Source organism: Triticum aestivum, chromosome 7B (genome assembly GCF_018294505.1).
Source record: "Triticum aestivum cultivar Chinese Spring chromosome 7B, IWGSC CS RefSeq v2.1, whole genome shotgun sequence".
Lineage (NCBI taxonomy): Eukaryota > Viridiplantae > Streptophyta > Magnoliopsida > Poales > Poaceae > Triticum > Triticum aestivum.
The window spans coordinates 52,039,657-52,061,811 of NC_057813.1; the positions used below are offsets into that span (position 1 = coordinate 52,039,657).

The window sequence follows — 22,155 nt, forward strand, 5'->3', positions numbered from 1 at the left end:
ATTCCATGATCGGTGCCCAATCAGATTCGATGGGCACGGATGCACGCGGTTCAGACCCTGAAGCCGGAGACGAGTCCGGGGGTCTGGCGACACAGATTTCCTTAGAGGCGGAGTCTGTGTTCGGCTCCAAAGCCGATGAGTGTGCGGCCTCCGTGATGGGGTCCATCCACCCGTCCTCGGATTGCGCGATCTGCTCCAGATTGAAGTCCGGAGCTGCAGCAGGTGCGATATCCTGAACACTGTCCGACGGCAGATCTTAGTCATGCTCGTTGTGGCCATTCAGCGCTCCTGACGCAGGCCCGAATCCGTCGAAGATCAAGTCTCCACGGATGTCGGCCGTGTAGTTAAGATTTCCGAACCTGACCTGATGGCCAGTGGCATAGCTATTGATCTGCTCCAGATGGCGAAGCGAGTTGGCCCGCAGTGGGAAGCCGCCGAACACAAAGATTTGTCCGGGGAGAAAAGTCTCACCCTGGACCGTATTGTTGTTTATGATTGAAGGAGCCATCAAACCTTGAAGCGACGACACAGAGGAACTCTCAATGAAAGCACCAATGTTGGTGTCAAAACCGACGGATCTCGGGTAGGGGGTCCCGAACTGTGCGTCTAAGGCTAATGGTAATAGGAGGCTGGTGACACGATGTTTACCCAGGTTCGGGCCCTCTCGATGAAGGTAATACCCTACTTCCTGCTTGATTAATCTTGATGATATGAGTATTACAAGAGTTGATCTACCACGAGATCGTAGAGGCTAAACCCTAGAAGCTAGCCTATGATTATGATTGTTGTCCTTGTCCTACGGACTACACCCTCCGGTTTATATAGACACCGGAGGGGGCTAGGGTTACACAGAGTTAGTTACAGAGAAGGACATATAACATCCGAATCGCGAAGCTTGCTTTCCACGCAAAGGAGAATCCCATCCGGACACGGGACGAAATCTTCAATCTTGTATCTTCATAGTCCAACAGTCCGGTCAAAGTATATAGTCCGGATGCCCGGATACCCCCTAATACAGGACTCCCTCAACAAGATTATACAAATATAAATAACCTCCACCAAAAATTCCATACCCCATCCCGAAACGCGAATTGAGTGAGCTCCCATCACATAGTCGAACTGACAATCATGGTGAGTGCCACGCACAGAGAAAGGTTAAATCCTATTTCAAGTCAGAAGGGACCCCTATATGAGACTCATGATGGTTTTTTATGTTTCTTTCTTTCTTTGGTTTTTCTTATCTATTTTTATTCGTATGTCTCTCTTCTTTCTTTCAAATTTTCAAAATCTTCGTTGAGGTTTACTTTTAGAAAAATATAGTTGTTTATCGCCTCTTTCTAGAGCAAATAGAAGAACTATTTTTAAGTATATCCAGTTGCATGAACTACTTCTTAAAATACTTGAACTCTTGTTTGTGTGTAAACCATGAGAATTATTTCTAAAATCTACTTAAAATTAAATATAAATACATGGACTTTTTTGAAATAAAGTTTATTTAAGATCCTGGGTGAAGATTAAGTAATTTCTTCACCCCGATGGAACGAATATCTTAAGGCATGAGATGAAGATTATTTTTAATGCATACAACCACTTCTATTTCGTATGTGAGCATTTTCATTTGTCACTGTTTTTCCTACTCTTTAATCATTATTCAATAAGCTAAAACTTGTTAAATATAAAGTGCATTCCCCGAAATATATATATTAAGAAAATGAGTTAAAGGGCCGTGCTACCGGGCTGGCCCATATGGAGTAATGTTCACTTCTTCGATTTTTTGTCGAAACAGACCACTTGCTCACTGGAATTGCCAAAAAAGACCCCTTCTCGGACAAATTGACAAAAAGGAATATTTGTCGAAACAGACCATCTGCTCACTAAGATTGCCAAAGAAGACCCCCTTCAAAATAAATTGACAAAAAGGACCTTTCGGCCGTGGCGGCAGGTGCGCCAAGCGACACGTGGCACCTGCCGCCACGGTGCCAAGCGGCAGAACTTGCCGCCACCTCTGCAAGCGGCAGGTGGGGAATAACCGGTGCAATGGAAGAAGTTGCGAACGGGCTAGGCAGGTGGGCCCCGCCGCCTGCGCGCGAGGCGGCAGCGGTCGGCCATGCCGCCACCGCGGGAGGCGGCTGTACTGTGCGTGCCCTGCGTTGTTTCGTCGTTTTCTCGTTTTTTAATCACTGATTCGTAGCTATGCGTGATTCTCATTCCCTCATCTCTGTAGCCAGCAATGTGCAGAGTTGTCGCTTTCATTTTCGTCATTCGACGGGTTGCACCATAGATGCATATATATACACAGAGTAGGGCGTTTCGGTGCCCAGACTCATCTGCATCCGGTTAAAAAACAATTCGTAAAAAATTCAAAGCAAATTTAAAAAAATTCATTTTTTTTGCGGTAGAAAATTTGATGCGTGAGGCCCACTCCAAATTTCAAGTCATTTGGACACCTGAGCAGCTCTCAGCAAAAAAGTCAAATCGGGCTAAAACAGTACATGAACAGTAAACATTTTTACAGACCATTAATTTGTCTTTTTTGCTGAGAGCTTCTCAAATGTCCAAATGATTTGAAAATTGGAGCGGACCTCATGCATCAAATTGTCTACCGCGCAAAAAAAAATTGGTTTTTTTTTGAATGTTTCTAGTATTTGTTTTGATTTTTTTGTCCGCGCGGGTGCAGATGAGCTCGGGTGCAGAGATGGATTTTGATACACACCCCTATTTTCCCGCCTAAACTTTCATCATCCCTATTTTCCCGTCATCAGCATTGAGCCTCTCTTCATCACGTGCTTTTGTCATCTAAGCCTATAAAATGAGGCATTGAGCCTCTCGTCATCCATCATGCAGCCACCCTCGAAATCGCTACCGCGCTTAGTGTGTCACAGTTTTTTCAGTCGGTATGAGTTTTTGCCTTGCCCGGATGAAAGCATTAGGCCGAGAAAAATGAAGAGTACGAGTTTTTTCTGCTACCAAAAGCATCAAAATAGCACTTGCATGTATGTGGCCATCACCTAAAAAGATCGAAACACAATTTCTTCAATCACGTGACCTCCTCTTTGTTTGCTACTCAGATGATACTTTTTTAACCTAATTACATACATCATTAAGGATATTAGCATCTAATCTTAATATACAAAACTTACATTTTTGCGAGATAAAAAAATTACTACGTACGATTACTAACTTAATCATGAAATAACAGTCCATTTAATCAAGCAATGACCAATAACATTACTAACTTTTTCTTAATTACTATATTATACAGCAGGGATTCTGCTGGCTCGGAATCAGCGCCGTCTGCCACAATACCGTTGTCGGCCTACGCGTAGCAACAACAGTCCACAAAGAAGAACGAGTGTGTATATACGCATATGGTGAAACCTGTGCTTTGGTGAAAACGAAAGAGGCAGCCCGCGCAGGGATTGGAAAACGACGAAACTACGCACGAACAGTGCGGCCGCCTCCCGTGCTGGCGGCTGGGCCCACCGCTGCCGCCTCGCGCGCAGGCGGCTGGACCCACCTACCCAGCCCGTTCCGTTGCACGTCGTTGATCTGGTAATTCCCCACCTGCCGCCTGCAGTGGTGGCGGCAGCTGGCGCCGTGGCGGCAGGTGCCACGTGTCGCCTGGCGTGCCTGCCGCAACGGTCGAGGGGTCCTTTATGTCAATTTGTCTCTGAGGGGATCTTTTTTGGCAATTCCAGTGAGCAGGTGGTCTATTTCGACAAAAAATCGAAGAAGTGAACATTACTCTATATGGGCCAGCTTGGTAGCACGGCCCTTAACTCATTTTCTTAATATATCGGGGAATGCACTTTATATTTAACAAGTTTTAACTTATTGAATAATGATTAAAGAATAGGAAAAACAGTGACAAATGAAAATGCTCACATACGAAATAGAAATGGCTGTATGCATTAAAAATAATCTTCATCTCATGCCTTAAGATATTCGTTCCATCGGGGTGAAGAAATTACTTAATCTTCACCCAGGATCTTAAATAGACTTTATTTCAAAAAAAAAATCATGAATTTAAATATAATTTTTTATTTGATTTTAGAAAATAATTCTCATGTTGTACACGCAAACAAGAGTTCAAGTATTTTAAGAAGTTGTTCTTGCAACTAGATATACTTCAAAATAGTTTTTTCTATTTGCTCTAGAAACAAGAGATAAACAACTATATTTTTCTAAAAGTAAACCTCAACGAAGATTTTGAAAAGTTGAAAGAAAGAAGAGAGACATACGAATAAAAATAGATAAGAAAAACCAAAGAAAGAAAGAAACAGAAAAAACCATCATGGATCTCTTCTGACATGGAATTGGATTTAACCTTTCTCTGTGCGTGGCGCTCACCATTGTTGTCAGTTCAACTATGTGATCGGAGCTCACTCAGTTCGCGTTTCCGGATGGGGTATGGAATTTTTGGTGGAAGTCATTTATATTTGTATAATCCTATGACCAATCTTTTGTTTAAAAATAGAAAAAAGGCAGTCATCTCATAAAGTTGCAAAACATAAATCATTTGATGCATTGTAATTTTGGCACGACATTGACAACCTTGCATTAGCAAGCCCATTAGCAACAGCTAAAACAGCAGGAGTAGGATCTTGATTACTAACACTATTCCCATATGCATGGGTGATAAATAATTAAATATCCTCGCGAGAGTATAACAGCATCAGTTCTCGTGTTGTTTGCAGAGCTCAAGAATAATCCTTGCGATCTTCGGCTTTGGTATCGGCTTCGTCAGGTGAAGATCCATCCCATCTTCGATGGCCTCCTGCAGCCCTTCCTCTACAGAATTCGCCATCAGTGCAATGATCGGGGTGCGGACGCCATGTCGGGTTTCTTCCTCACGGATGCGCCTCGTCGCCTCATAGCCATTCATCACCGGCATCTGAAACAAAAAAAATCGAATTGCCAGCAACGTCAAAGATGATTAAATCACATCTTTTGAAACAAATTAACCGATGTTTGGCATGGTATTGCTTGAGAAATGTACGTACCTGGCAATCCATGAGGAGCACGTCATACGACAAGGCGTTGTGAAGAGCTTCTGTGAACATGGCCACAGCCACGGAGCCATCGCCTGCAATTTCCACGGTTGCTCCAAGATCGCTCAACATCTGCCCGTGGATTTTCTACAGAAGCATGGTGTCGTCCACAAGCAGCACGCGCATTCCCTCCAGTGGCTTGCCATCTCCAACATTGATTGGTCCCATGGGCACCGCGGGCGTGATCTCGGACGCCGACGCAGTGGTTTGATCTTCCGCCCGCATCTCGAATTGATGTGGGTGAAGGTGACCGAAAGGAGATGCCTGGAGGTCTCTCATGACCTGGAGGAGCTTGTGCAGCCGGGAGCCGTGGATGGGCTTGCACAACTGGAGGTCGCAGCAACTCGCCTCTTTAAACATCCCTAGGTCGTCAGAGGGGGTCTTCATGTCCTTCAGGCAGATGACCTTGCACCGCGCCTGGAGCTTGGTCCTCGCCATGCTCGCCGCCTCCCGGGCGGCCTTGTGGAGCCTCTCAGCGGAGATGTCGATGACTAAGAGCAAGCTGAAGGCATGGAGGTGCCCAGCGTGGTTGCCGCCCATGCCCCTGCTGCTCCGCAGGTGGATGGACATCTCCTTGGAGACGAGGCAGCGATCTATGGTGTCTTCCAAGCCGTCGCATCCTGCGCTGTGCAGCGACGACATCGACAGTGGCCTTGACGACGAGGCGCTGAAGGCGGAGCACACCTCGTCGATGGTCGGGGCGAGGAGCTTGGTGCACGAGATGGGCCAGACCTTCACCCCGACGCTCTCCATCCATGTGTGCAGGATCCGGCGGGTCTCGTCGCCGTGCACGAGGAGGATGCAGTGTCCGCCCTTGAAGCAGGCGGGCTCCCTGAACAGAGAAGGCGCCGCCCTCCCTTCCTTGAGGTTGTCTTCAACCTGTGGACTCTCGCTGGCCTTCAGGAACATGTTGAAGCCAAAGCACGTTCCCGCTTCTCCTGGCTCCTTGTCCTTGATGCTTATCTCCCCTCCCATCAGACGAACCTATATATACCAATAAAAACAACAAACAAAATCATAAGTAAATAAGAAATAACAGACACATGAGTGAACAATATAGTTTTCGAAGATAAAGAGTCAAGAACGTTTTTAGAGTGTCAAGCGCTACAAGCAAAGTTGCATGAATTTGTCTTAAATTAAATCAAATTTCTACGCATCTGGATTAACATAGGCACCTTCATCTCAAGTCACTCTTAATTTATATATAACCTCCAATTAATACAATTTTAGACTTTGGAGTGTGTAAATTTAGATAAAAGTTTAGGAAGTGGCAATTCAAAAGCGAAAAATATACATCGATGCACTTGAGAGCAGAAAGATGAGATCACTTACAAATGATTGCACAATTCCAAGTCCAAGCCCGGTGCCACCATGCCCAGCCTTCACTTGAACGTAGTTGTCAAACACAGACTCCCTCCTCTCTTCGGGTATCCCCACACCAGTGTCAACAACCTCAAAATAAAACTCAACCGAATCGGGATCAATTTTCAAGGACAAGCCGCCATTCTGTTCGGCACAATTCTCACTCCTTCGAAGCAGCCGACCGAAGACCCTAGCGGCACGACGGCGGGGCGCAAACCTCGACGGGGTGCTGGTCATGGAGCCCCTTATGACGGGGCGGTTGGCCCACGCCCGGAGCATGACATGGCCTTCGTGCGTGAACTTGATGGCGTTGCCGAGAAGGTTGTCGAGGATCTGCTTGACACGCTTACAGTCACCGACGGTAGCGGTGCACCGGAGCACGGAGAAGTCGCAAGGGTCCCAGATCACCTCGACACCTCTTGACATTCCAACGACGTTCGCCAGGTCCATGGATTCCTCGAGGACATCTGCCATCCTGGACTCGACCTCTTCTAGCTGTATCTTTCCAGACTCCAACTTGCCCATGTCCAAATATATATGGATGATAATTAAGTCAACAGATGCTCAGCTGAAAACACATAGATGGTGTAAAGTTCATTTTTCTCGAATAATAAATTTATCGCTTATGCATAAATGAAAGGCACGATAACATGGTACATGGTACGTAAATGCAGCGAAATATTTTCCTAACCAGAAATTTGACGATAAAACAGTATTAGAACATGTTGTGTTTACTGGCCGTTAAGATATTCATATATGATAGTTCCATTTCAACTATCCTATATTTTAATATTTTTAGAAAAAATAATTCTTTTTTGTAAATCAAATATTAATCCTTTACCAAAGAGAGAATGATTCCTTACATATTCTAGAAATTATAAGCAAATGTTATATTTAAGACGTAGAATTGAGCTCTTGGACACTTCTACACCTAAAATTATAAACAAATTATTTGAGGAAACTTCGCTTTTACAATATGCAAAATTATAATGCTATGGTCAGGATCTAGTACTAAATAGTCCTATACATGGGAATGATATGTATGGATGGTAAGTAGGGCCATGGTTGTGGACTAACCGAAGAGCTTATTGGTGCCGACATCCATCTGGTTGAGGTTATAGATGAGGTTGGTCTTGCCGAGGGCCTCCGACCGGGAGAGATCTCGATGAGTTCGGCGACAGCAGCGAGGGAGGAGCGGATGTCGTGGCTAGCGCGGACGAAGGCATTGCTCTTGTTCATGCTCTTGCGCTCCGTTTGCTGGAGCGCTTCCTTCTGTTGCACTAGGTCGGCCTCCAGCACGACCTCCCGCGCCCCGACCTTCCACAACACACGTGCCATGAGGAAGCACACCACCATTGCCACTATCATGACTGCACACACGATGCACACGACGGCCACCCCAATCCGTCGGACCTTGGTTGCCCCGCTCAACTCGCTGAGCAATAGCCAGACTGTTGGAGTTGTGTCGAATATAGTGTACAAGGTATGTTACAGTTGGACTTGTAGTTGTATCGTGTTTACATAGGATGTGGAGTCGTGTCCTAGTAGGACACTTGTATCCTAGGCCTCTCATATATAGCAGGGGTAGACACACGATGTAACCTATGCCAACATAATAGCACAGGCGCGCAAGGGGGAGCCGGCGGCGTGTGCCGGCGTCCGGGTGGCCAGTGTACGGTATTGTGACGGTGTCACGGGGAGGAGCGCCCGTAGTCAGGCCCCGGGGATGTAGCCATATCGGTGAACCTCGTTAACAAATCTCGGTGTCGTGTTTGTGTGATTGCTTGGTCCTCGGATGATCAACGGTATGCCTCAGATTTATTCTAACAAGTGATATCAGAGCTAGTGTTGCGAAGATCGGAGGCTGTGTAATCGTTGGTCTGCGAGGAAGAAAATATTGACAAAGATCTGCAGGATGTAATACGGGCGATATCGTCGGCGAGTTACGATTCCGAGGCGGATGTTGGTCGTAATTTTCACGGAAAGCGATCTCGGCGAGACAGCAGCACGGGACGCGAGATCCCACGTGCAGAGGCCCAGGCAGGAGCCCTCTCTGCGATGAGAGGTCCAGGTTCGGGCCCAGGGGCTCTCGGCCGGCGAGGCCCATGTGGGGCGCTTGCGGCTGGTGTGTTTTTGACCCGGTGGGCAAGACGCTGGGAATTGCTGGAGGCCGCGAGACGCGTCTGCGGAGCTGCTGGAGATTTACTGATAGGCACATCGTGAGGATTTGTTTGAGCAAAAAAGGCTACAGGACCACGTGTGTGTGCATGAGAGCAGTTTGGTTGGATCAAGTTCGGTCCCTTGTTCTGCTGTATGGTACACGGAGAAGCAACCACAAACAGTGACAGGAAAGAAGAAGAATTGTGCAGTTTCCATAGATGTTTTTCTTTTTGGGTCGGTTTGCTGTGATGGCTTGGAACACGTGGGCAGGTGGCGGAGGCGCGCGGGCAAGCGTGTCATATGGATGTGCATACAAGGCTTGTGGAGTCTGGTGCATGTCGTGCAGCCGGATATGTTCTGCTGGGTTGGACTGGGCAGTCTGACGGATCGACGCGAGTCGATTGGTAGAGAAGACGGTGGTGGGATCGACGACGACGACATAGGAGCGTGCTGCTGATGGTGACCGACTTCTGGGCGTGGAAACACGTGGCGCAGGCCCGACGGTTTGTGCGGTTTCGACAAGACTGGCGCGGGATTGATTCAAGGTGGTGTATACACGGAGCTTGAAGTCGATGAGTCGCGTGGGTGAACTGATCATCTATCATGGAGTCATGTTGAAGGTGGAGCTGAAGTCTGGAGGACTTCACTCGGTGCTGATTGAGGGGCTACGGCGTAAGTGCACAGAGAGTCGAAGCCTATTCAACGGGAAAAGCGAGTGACATGCAGTTCGGACTGGAGCCCAGTGGTCTGATGGAAGCATGAAACTCGTCATCGGTCGGTGATGACCGGTGGTACTCTGCAGTGGGGGTTGAGTGGTGTGGTCTCGCGACCCTTGAGACTCGACCGGGACAGCGGAGGCTCGACGCAGTAATAGCGGCGAGGCGTGCGGTGCGCACGGGGCATGGAGACAGGCCAGGGCTCTGGTGGTCATACATGTGGTGAGACAACTGCGAATTTGACTCGGGATGACTACAAGCAATGGTGAAATTCCTTTAAGTTTCAGACAGGCGATCAATAAAGGAGCGGTGATGTTGAGTTCAGGTAACTCTTATGTGTGACACCCAATATGTGAGTTGTTCACTTTCACGCAGGTCAGCGATCAGTATGTGATGGCGTTGGACTGATACTCTAGGAGTTAGGAGCGCAAACTAGAGTAATGTGGAACTTAATTTCGCTCGAGTGTTGACTGTGGTCAAGAAAAAAAGGGACTACAAGTTGCAGGTGGAGTCACATGGAGTCTTTGGAGTAGCAGCGGTGCTCATGGGATAAACTCAAGTCCAATGTACATGGAAGTTTGACGCATGGACAAATTCAAGGTGGTGGAGTATATTCGCCAAGGTGAAGTTTGTTGGAGTTGTGTCGAATATAGTGTACAAGGTAGGTTACAGTTGGACTTGTAGTTGTATCGTGTTTACATAGGATGTGGAGTCGTGTCCTAGTAGGACACTTGTATCCTAGGCCTCTCATATATAGTGAGGGTAGACACACGATGTAACCTATGCCAACATAATAGCACAGGCGCGCAAGGGGGAGCCGGCGGCGTGTGCCGGCGTCCGGGTGGCCAGTGTACGGTATAGTGACGGTGTCACGGGGAGGAGCGCCCGTAGTCAGGCCCCGGGGATGTAGCCATATCGGTGAACCTCGTTAACAAATCTCGGTGTCGTGTTTGTGTGATTACTTGGTCCTCGGATGATCAACGGTATGCCTCGGATTTATTCTAACAGACTCCCTGAAGAACAAGAAGAAATACAACCGTACATAATTGTTTGTACGATGTTGCCAGATCAAATTTTTAGACATACATATGTGTGCTACTGCGAAGAAGGAAACAAAATTTTCATGGAGAGGATAATCTTCGGATCTGGGATGGGAATATATAGGCGAATCACTTCGACTGGGCCGTTGATCTGGAAACTTTTGAGCTTTCTCTTTTACATAACTTTTTCTTCTTGAGAAGTCGATGACATTTGCTGCGAATATTTCGCAGATACTTGCCACCTTAATGCACGTTCTATGATGTGGTGTCATTAGTTAATTATAAGCTTAAATTTAGTACTTATGTGTTAGATACGCATATATGGACGATGGCTTGTGATGGATGCTAGATGGACAGGGTGTTACCAGGTTCACGCCGGAGAGGTCGAAGCTCGTGCACGCAACTTGGTCCGACCCGACGCTGTGGATCACGATACCGGGCTTGTCAATGGCGGACGCGGTGCAGTTGCTATCCGAGAACAAGGTCTTCATCAGCTTCGCCGTGGCCGGGCCTCCCACGGGCCAAAGGCTTATAAACCGTCGCCGCGCCGCTGCGCTTGTCGGTGATCGCGTAGTAAGTGTCCGCGGCCGATCGGAGACCACGGCGGTCTGGCCGACCGGCGCGGAGAAGACCACCACCTGGACGCTGGAGTGGACCCACCCGGCCTGGAGCGCCGCGGGTGAGCCGCTGTTGGCGGCGGCGATGAGCTGTGTCGCGTTGGGCAGGTGCTCCGGCCTCGTCGCTGGGACGGGGTGGCCGGTGAGACGGCCGGTCACCGGATCAACCGCCTGCTCGGTGTACCATTTGCGGCGTCTGCTCACGAGATTCGCTCTCTGCTGACCGTCCTCGGCGCGGTAGTATGTCAACGTGGTGCCGTTCACGCTGGTGTATGACATCTCGGCCACCTGAGGCTGCATGGCCAACGCCATGAACAGATGTGATCCCACCTGTCAGGTCAACACAAAAACATATATGTACATGAGTAATTCAAGTGGTGAAATTGAATGTATTGGGACGTGCCATATTTCTCACATATACATAGAATTTATATACATGCAAAAAGATACTTATTTGTCCGTGTATGTGCATGCGTATATATACATATCAATGCGCACATTTATACGGCAAATCAAATAAGATCATACGTATTAACCAGTTACCACGTCGGCCTGGGTGGTCATTAAATATTGTTATTCAAAGTAAGAAAGTAATCGTGGTTCAAAAAAGGAAGGGCACATACGTGCTGAAATTAGTTACGATTGCAAAAAGAAGAAGGCACAGTTTTTATTGAACATCAGTACAGACACAAGCCCTCACATACACGCGCATACACTCACCCCTATGAACGTACACACGCACACCCTATCCTTATGAACACATTCGAAAGACTGAGCCGGCATATATATCATCTTGAAATTTACGAAGTCACCGTAGGCACCTCGTCGTCGATGGGAACGTCTCCTCCTACTGAATGCACATCGCCGGAAATCCTAAAATAAATCCAGGAATAAATGCGAGCACCAGGATTTGAACCCTGGTGGGCTGGGGATACCACAGTCCCTCTAACCGTCCAACCATAGGTTGGTTCGCAAGAAGGCACAGTTAAACCATAGGGATGCTCGATGTCGGAAATGAGATGATTTGTTGCTAGGGATCTGCAAAGAGTGTGCGACGATGGCGGTGGAGTGGTTGGCTTCCATGAGAGACTGCATGCCGGCGGCGACGTGCGCCAGCGACACCTTCACGGCCCTCGTGGCGGCGCTGCGCGCGGCATTATTTATGTGGGAGGAGACAGAAGAGTAGGCGACAACCACCGTAATCACGACCACTCCATGGGCAATAATCTACGTGACATCAAACACACTCACAATGAGTAAAAAATAAAATAAAATGATGCGTAGTTATTAATTCAAAATGGCTTTTTAGGCTTACAAGGCCGTGACAAGCGGCGTTGCAACATGTTTCAACTCATCTAACGGTAACATTTGTCATCACATTCCATCGATATTTGTTGTGTCAATCCATCGGCATGCAAGCAATAACTCAAGATTCCGAGCGTTTTCAATAACCTAGTGGTATCGTTTGTGGTGATATTCCGCTAATAGATGCAAGTGGTAAGGTAATATTCTGGGTCTTTACGCTCACCTAACGGCAACATTTGTCGTGATATTCCATCGATATGTTTAATACAACGATATGAAGAGTGATATATGAGCATACGACAAAAGAGAGTTCTTCTGGTAGTTATGTCAAGAGTGGGCTTCGCCTCACACATGTGGGGATATCCATGTTGTACGGAGCATAAGTATAACTATGTAATGATGAAAACTATGTAGAACTACTTTGGAGTCCACGCCTTACATACGTGAAAGGATATCTATATTGTATGGAACAGATTCCTAATCACAAGAAAAAAACTATATACTTTTTGATTCGATGCCTAAAACACACGTGGGAGATATCTGTACTGTACGGAGAGCAATCTTAATTACAAGATGAAACCTTATAGATCTAGTTTTCACGATCTAAGGAAAGAGATAGCGTACGTCTGACACGTGTGCGAGGGTATATGTATTATACGAACTGAAGCATCAAAGATGAGAACCGGTTAGATCTACTTTTCGAGTCTACGCCTACTTTACAAATTTAGGAAGGTATCTATAATGTACGGAACAACAGTTTAATTACAAGATAAAAAAATTAGTAGATTTGCTTTTGAACATCGCACAAATCTATGGATGTGCAAGCATATAAATCATATGGATCTACTTGTCAGTCGGGTAAGAAAACAATGGATATGCAAGGGAAAACAATCAAGAAATAAAAACAGCTATTGAGTTTATGTAGAATAACAATATTAGCCATGAGTTTCATAAAAAGAAGCCATGTACATGAAGTGGTGTTTCATACCAGTGGGATTAAAACCCAAGAATTTTTGAAGAAACTAACCCACTTGCCAACCTCAGGCCTGAAAGTACTGTAAAGTATTCTACAGAAAGGAAATCTCTCTTAGGTGCCGGTGAATAATCCTTTCTAAGGTCGGCGGCCTTTTATAGATGCTCGGGGGAATACATTTGTGGGCTTGGAGCGCCGCTGGTTTTCCAAATCCAGCGTCACCGTTTATTTATCATGTATAGTGGCATTTTGTTCCCGCGTCACAGAAAAAAGCGATATTTTTCCTGCACCACAATAAAAATCAGTATTTAATATGTAAAAAATAGGTATTTATTATTTAAAATATTGATATTTAGTTTTCCTATCTAACATCAATGCGTGGCCCGGTATAGACAAATGTGTTGTGATAGAAAAAAGGATACTACGCGATCTAGCAATCAATTGCCAAATCAGGGCTCAATAAGTTATATTTCCCTCCCGTTTGGGCACAGCCTTGCAAGGGAGCAGTGTTGCCAGCCGCACGATCGCCATCCTATTGTGCAAGTGTACAAGGATCAATTAGCTTCCTGTCTTAGATAATAGAATTATTAGTTTTGTTAAGGTAACTCTTTGTTACGTTTGATGCTAAATATAGAGCCCAGGCTCGACTTATGTTGAAGTGGCTCCGTTACTGGGAGTCAAGGACAGCTGAGATGAACCAGGTCCTTTCCCTCAAAAAATGAAAACAAATAATCAGGTCTTACTAGTTCAAACTCAACTCGTTAGTGGATCATTAGCTGGAAATCTCCAAGCACGGAACGGGGATGTGCCATTATTTTATCCGCACGCACGCGACATCGTGTGTTCCTCATGTCGAGTGTGCACCATGTCACCTATACTCTGATGAGAAGACAAGACACATACATAGTTCTTCCTTGCATATTGTAGTTAGTGGATCTCTCTGATTGATTTTGATATATGCATGTAGACTAAATAGACTCATTTTGATGGGCACAGTTTCTTTCTAAATGGGATCTAGCTAAAAGGATAGCGGATACAACCAGATAATCAGGTAACTAAACCCATAGGCACGAAAATAACCATGAGAAAATTGGAAAGTTATAACCAAGGCTATAGGCCTCAAATTTCTTGGCAAAACCACAACCAAACTCATCCTTGTTGCCCCATCTAGTTCTGGATGGCGAAGAACAACATCGAGAAATCTTAGTCATTGAAGACCTCTAGATGAGCAAATCTTGTTGAATGGTTACACTGTATTGCCAAACTAGGCCATTCGCCTTGCTTGCCAAGGCTCGAATGAAGGTGTTGTTGGAAAATATGGCACCGTCGACAACTATGTCTCTCCAAAATATAGCAACGAGAACCAAAACATCTTGCAAAAAGGCTGATAGGTCCGATAAAAAACTCAGAGGCTCCTTGACAACGCCAGACCAAGCACCACCGAGACAGTCTTACAGTTGGAGAACTTTTATTCGAGATAGCACGGCAATCACCAAAACCTAAATAAAGAACTGTTGCTACACACTGCACGAGAGATGAGGGTTCCCTCCCTCAGTCTTATGGTGTTGGTGTGACGTCTCTGGACATAAGGGAGCATCAATTGGATATGACTAGAGGGTTGTGATGCTTGATGGAGGTGTCATTGCTGTCGTTTGTCCTTTTGGGAGAATAATGGAGCTTCAGTTGAACGATTGCCTACCACAACTTTTAATTAAGATGAAATGGATGAGCTTGGTGTGACTTTTTCAAAACCACTTACGGGTTATATTAGAAACAATCACTGCAAACCAAACAAAATCTAACACCTTGACCCACCAAATCTCTTGTGCCTTTCCCTCCCCCCTATCTTATGAATTCGCTCCCGTCTAACATGCCACATATTTGTGCCGGCCACAGCTACATCATCAACACACCGCATCTCCCAAATATCTCCATTCTCTCTCTCTCTCTCTCTCTCTCTCTCTCTCTCTCTCTCTCTCTCTCTCTCTCTCTGGCAATGATAATTTCAACATATTATTTATCGACCCTTTGGAAGCTCTTCTTGTCCACGTTATCATGTACATGTCTGGCTAAAATTGCCTCTAAGGTAGGATAGGCCAAATCTGAGAGGCTTTTCAGTTTAATTTTCTTAAGAATTATGTTAATTTGTGCAAACTTTTAGTTGGAAATGCTTGATTATTTTGTACTTTGTTTGAAGCTAGTTGAAATTTGCACAAAATTTTATGATCTGTCAAAGCTTGCAGTTTTTTTGGGTTAAAACCTATTGAAAATTGTAAAGATTTTCTGGATTTTGGTTGGAAGTGACATACAGTCAATGAAAGTTTGTGAATACCATTGAAGTTCAATTACAAATATGATTTTCCCTTCATGAGAGGTGTGTATATTGTTGAAAGTTGTTCATAGGCTTGTAATACGTTGAGCTCATCACTGCTAATCACCATGTATGCCCAGTGGCAGATCTGCAAGGTGGCCAGGGTGGATTGCGACCCACCCTAGAATTGTGAAACTGCTTATATACATATATATCTAATTGGGCCAGAGAGGAAAAAAGGCCCACTAACCTATCCAGGGACGACGCACGGTCCACATCGAGCAGAACCCTCGTCACCCTCGCGCACCAACTCAACCCCGACGACCGTCACCCAGCCGGCCAGCCAGCTCGCCGTCGCGGTGTCGCCAGTCGCTGCCGAGCCCAGCCCGCCTAGTTCTGCAGCGCCCCCGTCCGGCCGCCCACCCAATCACTATCATCCCCGCCCCTGCGCTACACGTGGTTGCGCACCTGCGTCCCGGTGGTCCTGTCGTCCCGCCTCCACTTCCCGTCTTCCCGCCGGCCCGGCCGCCCCCCAGCAAAGCCCCACCACGGTGACAAACAAGTTACACATACTTTTTGCCCCAATTTCAGACTTAGGGGTTGCCTATTTACCTCAATTTCCTTCACTAACACATACATAATCGGTCTATATGCTTAAATTCGAATAATGCAGAAATGGTGTAAAATTTTAGTTGGCTTGAAAGAAGCCACACAAAGGCTTGAATTTTGCCTCAATTAGTATCATTATAGTTAGCTTGAATGAAGCCAACTATCATTTCTGCCTCAATTACTTTCATTTTGCACATAATGAATCAATTTCCTTGTGTATTGATAGGAAGTAAATTTTTATTACAGAATTTTTGAAGCATAGGCTTCTTTATGCAAAACTTATGTGACCTGGGCGAAAGCCCAAACTCTCCGGTTGGGTGGTGATGGCTCTCTGGCATCATTGTCCTTCATGAAGGCGCCACCTTTGGTCGGCGGATGGGTGGTCGAGGCTTTGCAAGAGGGGGGTTGTCTTCCTCGGTGGTGTTCCTGCTCGGTTGCTTTCGATCGATGTTGATTCGGGCTGCGGCAGTGACGGAGTATGGGTTGTGGCGGTGCGAGCTAAGGCAGCCTAGCTTACAGTTCTCTCCCCGGCATCCTGTTGGCCTGGCCTTCCGCTCGGGTGAGCGGCTTTACCTGCCGACGGCGTGGCACCCTACGGTCCGGGGCGAGGGGGCTTGGGCCTTCTTCGGAGGTAGAGACGGCTTGTGGTTTGACGTTGGTTGCCTCAACGGAGTTAACGATGTGTGGCCTCCTCCGACTGCGGGTTTCGGCCCTGTCCTAGTCGTGTCATAGTCAGGATCGGGTTTGCTGACTTACTGGTCCTTCCGGTGTCTTGTATCTTTACCGTTCTTGCTCTTTTTATTTTCTTTTGTTGTACTGCCCTTTATCGTCAAATTTATGCAAAACTTAGTCTTAATTGAGAATTCTAGTGTGTATGTAAGACCATATTGATCTATTTCTATGTGATACCGAGAACTAGTTAGAATGTTCACATGTCATATTTCTTGTCAATTTTTTTGGGGGTGGACCACCCTGATGGCAAATGCTAGCTCCGCCACTTTGTATGACCCTCCATAGAATCAAGTTTGAAGTAGAGGAGAACATCCAAGAAGTTGAAGGGAGGGTTGATGGGATGAACCATCGGGTTAGTCACTTTCCAAAAAAGGGGAAGCTTTGTGTTGTTTCCTACTATGTGGATCGGATGGTCCTATGGGTTACTGTAAATTATCATTGCCTTTATTCAAACTCGTTTCATTTAATTTCATTTTTTGAAACAGAGTGAGAGTTTGCCATTACATTTTATTGCCATCAATGGGGTGCAGGACATGGGAACTTTCCCCAGTAGCTCACGACACACACCATCTGACTAAACAAATAGAAAAAGAACATAAAAGGAAATGGAAGACACCTAATCAGCCCCCGCGCCGCTTCCTACCAAGGGTGACTTGGCCGGCGGCCTCCTACCCACTTACGTCTCTCTCCCACTCGCCGTCGCCTCCATTGGGCAAAGCCGGCATGGACCTAGCGACGGCGGGGACTGTTCCTACTGTAGTGGGCGACATCTCTCGCGAGCAGGGATGCTCATGGAGGTGATTGGCAAGGGGTTGTGTTCGTCGGTGGTGGATTCCATCAGCGTGTGAGAGTGGATCAATAGTGTGAACATGCGATGGGGTGGTGGCTAGGTGCGGGGGCCCCGATCACGCGGGCCTCCTACACCCGTGTGGTGGTGTGGACCCAGATGGATCTGGCGCTTAGAGCATCTCCGATAGATGATATAGATGCATAAAATTCTACTGTAAATTTACATCTAACGTAAAATGCATCACCAAGTGATGCAAATATACATCACTAGCCGTTCGGTGATGTAAATGCCCAACAGCAGCGCGAACGCCCAACTGCAAATCTGAAATAGCCTGCTTCCCGCAGCCGGTGATTTAACCCTGAAAACGTTGCCGCCATTGGTCGTCTGTCCACCCCAACCCTGCCGCCCATGCCCGTACAAAAGATGTTCCACTGGAGCCCCCACCGACCCACCGATTTGTATACGCCACCGCCGCTTTTTTGGCCGATGCGCGTGTTCACTGAAATGCAGACTGCCTGTAGTAATAGTGGCAGATCTTAGGTATGGGGTCCTGAACTGTGGATCTAGGAACGCTGGCGAACAGGAGACAAAGGCGATGTTGTTACCCAGGTTCGGGCCCTCTCGAAGAGGTAAAACTCTACGTCCTGCTTTGATTGTATTGATGATGGAGTATTGAGTACAGGATGATCTACCTCGAGATCGTATGTTGTGTTCTAAACCCAAGGCTAGTATTCGTGATTCTGTCCCTATGGACTAAATCCTCTAGCTTATATAGTTGCCAGGGGGATCTAGGGTTACACATGGTCGGTTACCAACTTAGCAACATACACACCAACAGCCGGAGTAATCCTTGAAGTACACGCCAAGTCTTCAGTAAAGTCCATCGTGATCACGGCGGGGTTCGAGGCTTCTAGAGTCCTTCCTTGTGATATTAGTGGGCCATAAGCAAGGCCCATGGACGGTGGGCTGATGACCCACAAGTATTGTTGGGGAACGTTGCGTGGGAAACAAAAAAGTTCCTACGCTCACTAAGATCAATGTAGTAGATGACCATATACGAGAGGAGCGATTGGACCTTCATACCCTTGTAGATCGCTAAGCGGAAGTGTTAAGAAACGAGGTTGATGTAGTCAAACGTCTTCATAATCCAATCACGATCCGTCCCACGAACTCCCTATCCAAGTGTCGAACGGACGGCACCTCCGCGTACAACACACGTACAACTTGATGACGCCTTCACCTCCTCGATCTAGGGAGCGATGGTGAAGTAGTAGCTCGAGTCCTCCAGTAGCACAACAATGTTGTGGCGGCGGTGCTGGTGGAATCTCAGCAGGGCTTCGCCAAGCTATGCCGAGAAGAAGATGGACTACGAGGGAGAGGAAGGGCAGCGCCATGGCGTGGAGATGTGCTCAATGGTGCGGCTGCCCTCTCTCTACCTCTCTACATATAGGGGCAAGGGGGAGAGAGGGGCGCCCCCAAGGGATCCCATCTAGGGATGGCGGCCACAAGAGGGAAACCCTAGATGGGTTCTCCCCCATAGGAGACTTGGCCCCTAAGCCAGGTGGAGGCAAACCCTAGGGAGGCGCCCCCACCTCTTCTAGCAACGTGGGATGGGATGAGGGGGGCACACATACCCTTAGTGGGCTGGTGTGACCCCTCCCCTTGGCCCATGAGGCCACCCAGCACGTGTCCCCCCCCCCAAATCCCATTCGATCATGCTGGTCATCACCCCGTACCCTCGAAACAATTTCAGACTCCAATACACTTCGTCCAATATATCAATCTTCACCTCTGGACCATTTCAGAGTTCCTCATTATGTCTGGGATCTCATCTAGGAATCCGAATAACCTTCGGTAACCACCACAATGACTCAACTATACTTATATCGTCACCAAACATTAAGTGTGTAGACCCCGCGTGTTCGAGAACTATACAGACATGACTGTGACACCTCTACGGTCAATAACCAATAGCGGGACCTGGATGCCCATATTGGTTCCCACATTTTGTATGAAGATCTTATCGTAGAACCTGATGTCAAGGACTCAGCTAATCCCATATGTAGTTCTCTTTGTCCATCGGTATGTTACTTGCCCGAGATTCGATCATTGGTATCTCCATACCTAGTTCAATCTCGTACCGGCAAGTCTCTTTACTCGTTATCTCCATACCAAGTTCAATATTGTGATGATGTATTACCGAGTGGGCCCTGAGATACCTCTCCCTCACACAGAGTGACAAATCCCAATATTGATCCATGCCAACTAAACAAAAACCCTCGAAGATAACTATAGAGCACCTTTATAGTCACCTAGTTACGTTGCGACGTTTGGTACACACAAGGTATTCCTCCAGTGTCAGTGAGTTGCATGATCCCATGGTCATAGGAACATATACTTGACAGGCAAAAAACGATATCAATAAATTTGATATGTCACATATCTATGACTAGGAAACCATGGTCATCTTTGATCAATGAGCTAGTCCGGTAGAGGCTTACTAGGGACATGTTGTTGTCTATGTATCCACACATGCATTTGAGTTTTCGGTCAATAAAGTTATAGCATGGATAATAAACGATTATGATGAACAGAGAAATATGATAATAACCAATTTATTATTGCCTCTAGGGCATATTTCCAACAGTCTCCCACTTGCACTAGAGTCAATAATCTAGTTCACATCAACATGTGATTAACACCCAGTGAGTTCCCGGGTTAGATCATGTTATGCTTGTGAGAGAGGTTTTAGTCAATGGGTCTGGAACATTCGGATCCGCGTGTACTTCACAAATCTCTATGTCATATTGTAGATTCTACTACCACGCTCCACTTGAAGCTATTCCAAATGGCTGCTCCACTATACTTATACGGTTTGCTACTCAGAGTCATCTAGATTGGTGTTAAATCTTGCATCGATGTAACCCTTTACGCCAAACTCTTTATCACCTCCATAACTGAGAAACATTTCCTTATTCCTCTAACGATAATTTTGACTATTGTCCAGTGATCCACTCCTGGATCACTCTTGTACCCCCTAGCCAGACACATGGCAATGCACGCATCAGGTGCGGTGCACAACATGGCATACCGTATAGAGCCTGTGGATAAGGCATAGGGGACGACCGTCATCCTTTTTCTTTCTTTTGCCGTGGTCGAGCTTTGAGTCTTACTAAACTTCACACCTTATAACTCAGGCAAGAACTCCTTCTTTGACTGATCCATTTTGAACTTGTCGGGGGTTGGGTGCAACATGTGCCAAAGGATGGTTATCATGGTGGGAGCGAGTAGAACATCGCCGGTGCCTGGAAGCGGGATGAGGCGAAGACATGCACGCCGGTGGATCTTACCTAGCTTCAGGGCTCTCCTAGGAGATAACACCCCTACTGCTGCTCTGCGGGGTCTCCGCCTGATCACTCAAACAAGGTGACTACAATGGTGCTCCTAGAGCTGTTTTGGGAGGCAGGAGAGAGCAAGGCTAGTTCTCTCCTCCCGTGCTATCTGGTCTATCTCTACTCAGGCCCCGGGGGGTTTATATAGGCCTACCCCCGGGGGTACAATAGTAATCCGGCTGGGCGCGGGCCCCAGCCGTCTGTCTCTCAGGCCACCGTCTTTCCCGCCGGCTTCTCGGGCCCGCCGACTGGCGGGTCCCGCGGACAGGCTTGGTACTGTAGCGACACTCCTGGTGACGCAGGCTTGGTCATCGGGTCGTGGCAACAGTGCCGCCGTCTATCGGGCGATCACTGTCGCCATTCCCCATCTTGTCTGGTTAATGGCACGTGGGGCCCTGGGGAGGAGTCGGCCGACTCCAGGGAGGCCGACTCCCACGGGTCCGTCTTCGGGCGCCCAGGCCGCCTTCGGCCCACCCACTGACAGGCGGCCCCGCCGCCTTGGGGTCGTGGCTGAGGTCAGGGCAGGCATGGCAACAGTGCCGCGCCTCGCCGGAGATCTTCCAGCGATACGGCTCACTGTTGCCATGCCGGCCCTTCGTGAGCAGGGGGGAGACGGCCACGTCGTGACCGTACCCCGCATCGTACTTCGGGATGAAGGAGGAGCCACGGGTCGACTCTCCAAAGTCGGCCTCCTTGAAGGTCGCCAGCTTGGAGTCGGCCTCTCTAGAGGCCGCCATCCCAGAGTCGGCTTATCTCGGCGTCGCTGTCTGGGACTCGACTTGAGGGGCGCGACCTGCCCCGATGTCTTAAAAGGTCTTGGGGCTCGGGTTAGCCTACCCGTGGCCCATTACTCCGACAGTAGTCCCCGAAGCTAGTGAAGCCCGGTGGTCGCTGCATTGTGGGGCTTCAGCAGCTTCAATCTTTATAAGTGCAGACTTTGAGACTCGGCTGCCGTCTTTCCTTGGGCCGACTGTCGAAAGTCGGAACTTAGGTGAAGAGCCTTAGTTCGAAAGTCACGGCGGGAAGCCAGGCGGCGTGCCTGATACGCCTTCCCGCCGCCGTCAAGGCGGTCCTATCGCATGGCGCCACGTGGGGAG

General features: G+C 47.5%; 1 pseudogene; it reads right to left on the reverse strand.

The window, feature by feature from the left end:
- Positions 1-4,675: 4,675 nt before the first annotated feature.
- On the reverse strand, positions 4,676-21,795 carry LOC123157635 (probable histidine kinase 2; annotated as a pseudogene).
- Between the last annotated feature and the right edge of the window lie 360 nt (positions 21,796-22,155).